The sequence below is a fragment of the Physcomitrium patens genome, chromosome 17 (genome assembly GCF_059467195.1).
Source record: "Physcomitrium patens ecotype Gransden chromosome 17, ASM5946719v1, whole genome shotgun sequence".
NCBI classification, from domain to species: Eukaryota; Viridiplantae; Streptophyta; class Bryopsida; order Funariales; family Funariaceae; genus Physcomitrium; species Physcomitrium patens.
Window position 1 is genome coordinate 4,929,479 of NC_143426.1, and position 8,061 is coordinate 4,937,539.

Below are 8,061 nucleotides of genomic sequence, written 5' to 3' on the forward strand. Positions count from 1 at the left end.
GGCAGCAGCAGTGGTGGAGTCAGTAAGGCGCGATGCGACGCCCGTCACGAACCCTCCGTCGCCACCACCACCATCCACCCATCCACTTTGGGGTCCTGTCACCTCGCGACGCACTCTACCCCGTGTGCACCCCCCCCCCCCCCCCCCCCCCCCCCCGTCCCTCACCTCGTTCTCCTGGCTGGTCCTCCCTGGCACTCTGGGACTCCCATTTCACACTATCTTGTCCCAATCTCACCGCACGACCCCCCCCCACACTAAACCTTCATTTGTGCAAGCCATATATATATATATATATATCAACACACACACACCTTGGAATGTTGACTCCTTTGTGATGCAATCTTGGGATCCTCTTCTTACATACAATTGCAAAATCAATTAATATAAGAGATTGATTTGTTTTTACAAAATTTGATTTTTCCTTTGTAAGTTCTTGCCTACTTCTAAAATTTACTTAGTGGAAATAGTGTGGGTGTATTTGAGTAGTTTGTATTAGCAATAAGTATACTAAAAGAAAAGAGTCTTGAAACAAAATTAGAGTATAAAAAAGGCATACATAAGATTGAGGATGATGTAAATATATATTGAAGTAAGATCGAGAGTGAAGTAAGATTACACACATATTGTGCTTGCACATTTCTACCACATTAGAACATCAATGTATTCCAGAAACAAATCCTACTTCATGATTATGTTTTTTCAAAGTACCATACTTACCACACATGATCAACCATGCTTTGCATCAAAAATATACAACCATTAAAGATGTCCTTTAGAAAATTGATTTTATCCCCATCTGTACTGCTCACTTAGTCTTAAAAAGATAAAATCACGAACTAAACATGCTGATCTTCATGAAACTGAACAGTGTTTGATATCCCACTCATGAGAATCGCAACAACCGAATCAGTTCCTGATCGTTCTTTTAACCTTTCGTGTGTTGTCACTGAGCATTCTCCGCATAATGAAACCTGTTTGTGGCTCAGTCAAGAGATCCTTGTTGTGGCGCTTGGGTTTTTTTAGACACCTGACAAAGTGTAAATGTAAGTTTATATATATATATATATATATGTATATGTGTGTTCCTGTCTGTCTGTGTGTGTGTGTCTGTGTGAGCGTGTGTGTTGTTCAAAGCTGATTTAACGAAGTGACTGATGGCTTCAGGCTTTTGAGGAAAATGACAGAGTCATGGAAGGACCGGAGTCAACGTGGGTTTTCTACAAGGGTTGTGACAAATAACAGTGTGCTAATCATTCATGGCTTTAACAGTGTGTTTGTTCCAAGTTTTCCATGCCTGTGACTCAGTTATTCTTTAATGTAAGTTCAATTGCATATCGTTATTTCTTGCTTCTGAGGTTCCTGACAATGAGCAGGGTGGGGGAAGGGCAAACAAGATCTCAGCACACCTTCAAACCCTCTCTCATGGTTTCTGGTTATGAAGAGATGGGATGCAACCATAAACTTTGTTTAATCTAACAATGTGATTGTTTCATGTTGACATTGGTACTCCTTTTTTTCTTTTTTGTTCTTTTATCGATTTTTGTGCAATTTCTACGTAAGATATTGTTGTCTTTTCTATTATTAATTTTGCTTGATTCTTTTCAGGACCTGTGATGACAAGATTTACTATTGCATTCAGAGAGATATCGACGTACAAAGATGTTCTTCGTTCACAGGTGCAACAGTCGTGCTACGGTGACCGTTTCTAGGTAGATAATTTTGTATATTCAGTCTGTTTGACGTCCTGTACGAAAATTCGATGATTTAAAAGATAGCTCTGAACTTGGATTTACAGCAGATCTTTATTATATTTGAATTTTCTGCATAGCGAATTCGCTTTAATTAAAATACTGAGTCGTAAAATCCCAGTAACTCATACATATACATATATATATATATATGGGGGAGCCAAGTTTTTGTGGCCTTCAGTGTAATGTGAGAAATTGATGGACACTCGTAGGTGGAGCATGTATTGAATGGCCGTTTGATGCGGTCTGCGGGTACCGATCTTATCGACAATGGACTAAGAAACTTGATTCTTAGTATCGCAACTTCGTTGTCGCCGTCAATGAGAAGCTTTCTGGAATCGGCTAGTGTCGATGCAATTTATGAATGTTTAAGTTCTAGTCTATTTTTCATTTTGAAAAGTGGCTGATTGTAAAGGTTGGTGCGTAGCTTTACACTGAGCACATCGTGGTCTCTGTTAATTCGATGCATCAAATCGTGTGCACATTTCTGTTGTGTCATCAGAGAGTGGAAGGATTTACAGGATGTAACTCAGTTCAGTCCTATTTCTTGTCATTTGCAGCACTAAGCTTGCAAGAATGACTTCCTGTAGTCATAGTTATCTTGTATTATCAGCAGCAAAGGGTTAAGAACTGGCAGTCAGCTTAATGGGTTATTATGCAATTCTGTAACCCTTTATGCAGTTATTAAACCTCTGCAACTGAGCTCGTAACCCTATATTGAGCAGCTGCGAGAAAAAATTGTCTTTGAAGGGGATTTCAAAGTCAGAGATCGTGGTGGACATTGAGAAGGTATTATCTCCCATGGTAATTTTGGGTGTTAATGTTTCGGGATGAGTAGTTGCTACATATATACAAGTGCAGTTGCAAAGTTCCTGATTTTTTAGAAACAGATCCTGACGACTTTTTCAAACCATCTGATTCGATGGTCAACCAATTATCAGTTATAAATGTACACTACTTTTTTCTTCAAATGTATTTTTTCTCGTGTTACATTCTTTGTGGTTTCTGGGTTTATGAAATCTCAAATCACAATATGAGTGAAATCCATTTAATCTGGCAATCTCTGTTAAAACTTTCAAAGTTGGAAAACTAATTAACTACAACATGAATTCTACTTTGAAACAGACGATGAATCTCATTCTGGCCTTGGTTGTGTATCAACTCCATCAAGACAAGCTTCACTGTTTATGATAGAATTGCAATTATAAGATTTTTATCATCAATTTATCACAATCTCACAGGATGGCATTGTTCAACACCAACGCAAAAGTAAAAAGTTAACTTTTTTGAGGCTGAGTAGCGTTATGGATGTTCATTCTCACTTCTTGAAGCAAGCAGGTTTTCCAACCATTGAATATTTAGCACTTGGATGTGTCTGGACAGAACTTTGAAGATTCTCTTTCTTCATCCAGATTACGTGATTTGTCTCACATCAACACTGATTGTCTTCACATTTTGGATGGTGTGATTCTTTCCAGTCAGGGATACGGGTTGTTATATCAAATGGAAGCTTATGTTCTGAAGCTTATGTTGCAAATCTTTTTCGTTTTGTCTTTCCGTGAACGTGTGTGGTACTTTTCCTTTCTTTGCATGGAAATCGAAGAGTTGTGGCGTGATAATGCACAACATTCTTCTTGATAGGGTTACGCAAGGGAAATAGGTTGATTTTTTAACAGAGTAAGTTAACATTTACAATTCGAATCTGGCTTGGTATGATGCGATGAGCTAGGTACTAGCACATGCGCAACATGCACTAGATAGAGCCGACGTCAAGCAGGTATAACCAGCAGACCGTCTGCATAATCATCGACAGCATATGGGTGGAGATAATCATTGTTCACTTTGTAAATTGGAGGGGCAGGATTTTGAGAACAATGACTGAACTTCATGTAAATTTTTCCTAACAGTGTAACTTTCTGTATTTCATTTTCCATCCACCCTAAACCAGTGGCCTTATCAAAGATATTTTCGGATCCACCGGCACGCAGGCAGTGAAACTAGTCTAATTAGAGCATTTTCTGAGCATGATAGCAGCGAAGACACGGTAGCATTTACAACACACTTGAGGTCACGTCGTGGCCCAAACCTTCATGAAAGGCCCCTAGATGCATTATAGAGAACACTTGGTAACAATGACTGCTGATTGTGATGCCAGTGACCCAAACTGGGCTTCTTTGAACTTGGAAAGTGTTCTATACATATTATTCACTGGGGTGCGAAGAAATTTCAGTTATCAGACCTTTTGTGATGAAAGAACTTTCTATAGTCTTTTAATAATTGCACGATAATAAAATGCTGTCAAAAGTCAAGATGAGATAAGTTTACAAGGTTGAAGAAATTTGGACAGAAGTCATCTTCATAAGAAGGTTTATGAAATGATCACACTGTATGGAAGAGTATGAACAATTGGAGTTAAAGCGACTCACTCGTGTGTATGTGCGTCATTTCACACAATGCTTGTGTCTTAAGCGGGTATGATCATTATAAAAGCTCTGACTGATATGATATTACAATCGAACGCAAACTGGGCAAGACCTTTTGCCCTCCAATTCAAGAGACACAGCGGAATTCGGCGCGAGGTGTATATGCAAAATCACCAGCCAAATTAATCTTGTGTCGACCTTCTGCTAGTAAACTCGTTGAAGTCTAAACCTTCTGACTTCTTCCTTAATCAACACGGTGAGTTGTCTGACAGCACGTTAGGTAAGAATTCAGGTGGAAATTGGTGGGTTCTATCAGGAATCTTTCCGTTCCCACGACAAACAAGGGATAATGTCTCAACCAACAAACTGCAGCTTGTCCTTCATTTAAGGATAATTGCAGATGTCAACGCCTATACAACCCTCTAGCAACACATGGGCTTTGGTGAATCATCTTGATCTCCTCCAGCAAGTATTGTAGGTGCAGTTTCTTCAAAAGGCTCTATCACTCGAAGCCCATGAGGGGGTTATGACATAGCTGAGGATCTAAGCTCTGGCGAGGTGTGTATTGCTAATAATGAGGATTCGCAGGGGTTGCTCTTTTTCGCTCATTGCCTGCTACTAGGAGAATCGAATACAGTTGAGCTCCTTCAACCTGCTCCAGAAGTTGATATTACTGCCTCTTGGTCGACCGGCTCTTCACCATTAAGAACCTTCTTCTCACAAGGTACCTTTTCTTCACAACAAAAATCACCTCGTATCCATCTCCGCTTGCAGTCCCGAACTAGAAGAAACTATTTACTTCAGAAATGCGATTTTTAGCCGTGAGAATTCCAAATGTCACGTGGTGTACGACCTGACACGAAAAAATCTATTCTGTGCCTTTGATGCACTTGGAGCTATTGTCCACTGTCAACATTGACTGATGGCTTGTCTGATGCTGTCGCCGGCTGCCAATACAATTTGCAGTTGATGCGACTTACGTTTCATCGACAACCATATGAAAATCACAGGATCAAAACCACATGTACCAGACAAAACTGGGGAAAAATCCCACTGGATGTTGTAGTGGAGGAGGGAGCGATTACCAATGAACCATTATTCTATGCTGTCTGAACCAAACAGATGACGCAGCTTCTATCGTCATCGAAGATCTCAATTTGCAGTCTTGTACGAATAAGCTGCTTTCGGCTAAGGTAAACAGTGTTCTGCATCCCTTTGTGCACATATAACAAAGTTCTGGTTTTCTAGATAATGAACATCCCCAAGTCGCAGTGACATAGTACTGAATCAAAACCAGAAAGATGTCGAAAACTTGTCAACTGACCACAGGTGTCGGTGAGATTGGCTGGATCAGATGTCAAGGAGTAGAGTACTTGTCTTGCTAAAACTCTCATTTGGTTTAGATTCTAGGACATAGATCAGGTTTGAAAGTTTTAGATTTTCAATGGATTAGACTCAAGTTTCACCTACCGACAGATTGTATTGGTGGTTGACATTGTTGTGAGAACAGGAGTTCCAGATCTCTCACAACCAGGAGGATCCGCGAGGAACTTGGACAAGGGTTTAAACTAGAAGTGTAATGTACAGAACTTGGTCATTTCTTTGAATGTGGTCGAGTATTCTGTTTATGGTAGGCTAAACCCTGAACCCTAAACAATAGGGAGGTATTTATGAACAAAATAGAATGGACCCAAGTGTTCAAAAACATCTCAAATTGTTGAGAATGTTTTAGAGAGAGAGACAAGAGTAGCTAGAAGTAATATGCACACATATGTAAACACACACACAAGAAGTGAGTTTATTGATTGGATTATCTCTCTTGTACAAAGAGTAAGGGAGAAGATAAACAATTTCTCTCCACTCTGTTTGAAACACTATAGCTATTCTAAATATTATAGACTACAATTAATAGCATGGAGAATGCAGGCTATATTTAATGCTCTCAACACTCCTCGTCGCTTGTCATAATATTTATATGCATAGAATTATGATCTATACTTTTTTGTAATCTCATAAGATCAACAACTACTCCCTCATTAAAATCTTATCTACAAAAATCTTATTATATTTAAAGACAAAACCATAGATTAAGAAAAAAGAGTACAATATTATCTCAAGAGTTCATTAACTTTCTTGCTCAAGAAAAATAAGTTGCCTTTATGCCAATGCCATAAGTAAGTTAGCAATGGTTGCACAAAGGGAGAGCTTTGGTGACGACATGTCACAAACATACTCATGTAAGCTAGTAATTACATATATAAATAAATAGAAGTAAGTAAAAATAGATAAAAGTAAGTTAATTCTATAGTATTTGGTATTTAGCTTCCATACCAAATACTATAGAATTAACTTACTTTTATCTACTTTTACTTACTTCTACTTATTTATATACGTAATTATTAGCTTAGATGAGTATGTTCATGACATTACCCCTCCCCTCCTTCTAGGGATGAGTTCCACGAGGAGCGGTCATCATATGTTGAGGAAATCTATGATGCGACGAATTGTATTCACCACATACTATGATCTTTGTTCTCTTTGAAGATGATTGATAGGACCTCTCAACCATAGATAGTGTCCCATACTAGGGCGAGAAGACCACCCAATTATTTGGTCATTATTGAGGCCTTCATAACTTCCTTTGAATAAAACATTTGAAACACCATCAGGAGTTGTTCATATCTCTAATAAAATCACCAAACATCGGGAGTCCCTTCCAAGGTCGTGATACCAAACGCGTTGTATCTCGCCATCTATTTGAGGAAGAACATGTCATTCTTGAAGATCTTCATCTCCATTACGTCATCTTGAAGGTTGTGACAATTGTAATGTCTCGTCTGACAAGTAAGCAAATGAAGGCTCTCGATTCGAATTTGCAGGTTGTTGGTTCTCCATCTCCTTAGCGTCACAACTACAAAGAATCTACAAACAAGGATTGAAAGTAGAATGTTATCTTGTCTAGATCTTATTTTTTTTATAAAAAAGATTTTTATCTTGGTTTTGATAGATGTTGTCGATGAAAAGCCTCCACTACCTTTTTTGCATTTACAAGATTCTTTGCTGGCTCTCATGTGCATTCACTAATATCATATTTGTGCCAATGGATAAGATATTCTAATTTATTTTGACGCCGCCTTGAATCTAAGACTTCTTCTACTTCAAACTCTTCATTATTGTCCACTTCTATAGGAGGAGGTAGAGCTTGTCTTCTTCTTGATATGTCCACCGTCTTGTATGGTTCAAGAAGAGACACATGGAATATTGGATGGATTTTTATTGACTCCGATAGATATAAATGATATGCAACTGGATTGATTTGTACAGAAATAGAAAATGGTCTAAGCCTTCGATAGTCCAACTTGTCACAAGGACGAGTGGTCTTGATATTGCGACAAAGTAACCATACCTTATCGTCCATGTAGAATGGTGGTTGTTTCTTTCGATAGACATCTACATTTATCTTTTGTCATTCTTGAGCTTCTTTTAATTGTGCCTGTATTATTACATATAACTCGGACAACCAATTTGCCATATCTTTTACTATAGGATTATCAACTTTTGAGAAATCAAATGTGTCAAGTCATGGATGATAACCATAATTGGTAAAGAAAGGTGTTTGTTGCGTAGAAGAATGCATCATGTTATTATAAGCAAACTCTGTCAATGGCAGAAGAGTTGTCCAATCATCTTATTGATAGTTGATGGTACATCTTAAGTATTGCTCGAAGACTTGGTTTACACACTTTGTCTGTCTGTCAGTTTGAGGATAAAAAGCTGAAGATAGTTTTATATCCACTTGTAAAATTTTAAAAAGGATTCTTCAAAATCTTGATACAAACTGAGTTTACCTATCCAATATAATATCCTTTGATAACCCATGATAGCGATAG

At 38.3% G+C, this 8,061-nt stretch overlaps 2 long non-coding RNA genes across 2 annotated transcripts; both read left to right on the forward strand.

Moving 5' to 3' along the window:
- The first annotated feature begins 595 nt into the window (after positions 1-595).
- Positions 596-2,741, forward strand: LOC149987520 (uncharacterized). The gene is made up of 2 exons (XR_016498140.1): positions 596-1,043; positions 1,165-2,741. It is a non-coding gene; the product is annotated as an uncharacterized LOC149987520 (long non-coding RNA).
- A 1,846-nt stretch (positions 2,742-4,587) lies between these two features.
- Positions 4,588-6,098, forward strand: LOC149987521 (uncharacterized). Its single transcript, XR_016498089.1, has 3 exons — positions 4,588-4,895; positions 5,138-5,364; positions 5,682-6,098. It is a non-coding gene; the product is annotated as an uncharacterized LOC149987521 (long non-coding RNA).
- Positions 6,099-8,061: the final 1,963 nt, after the last annotated feature.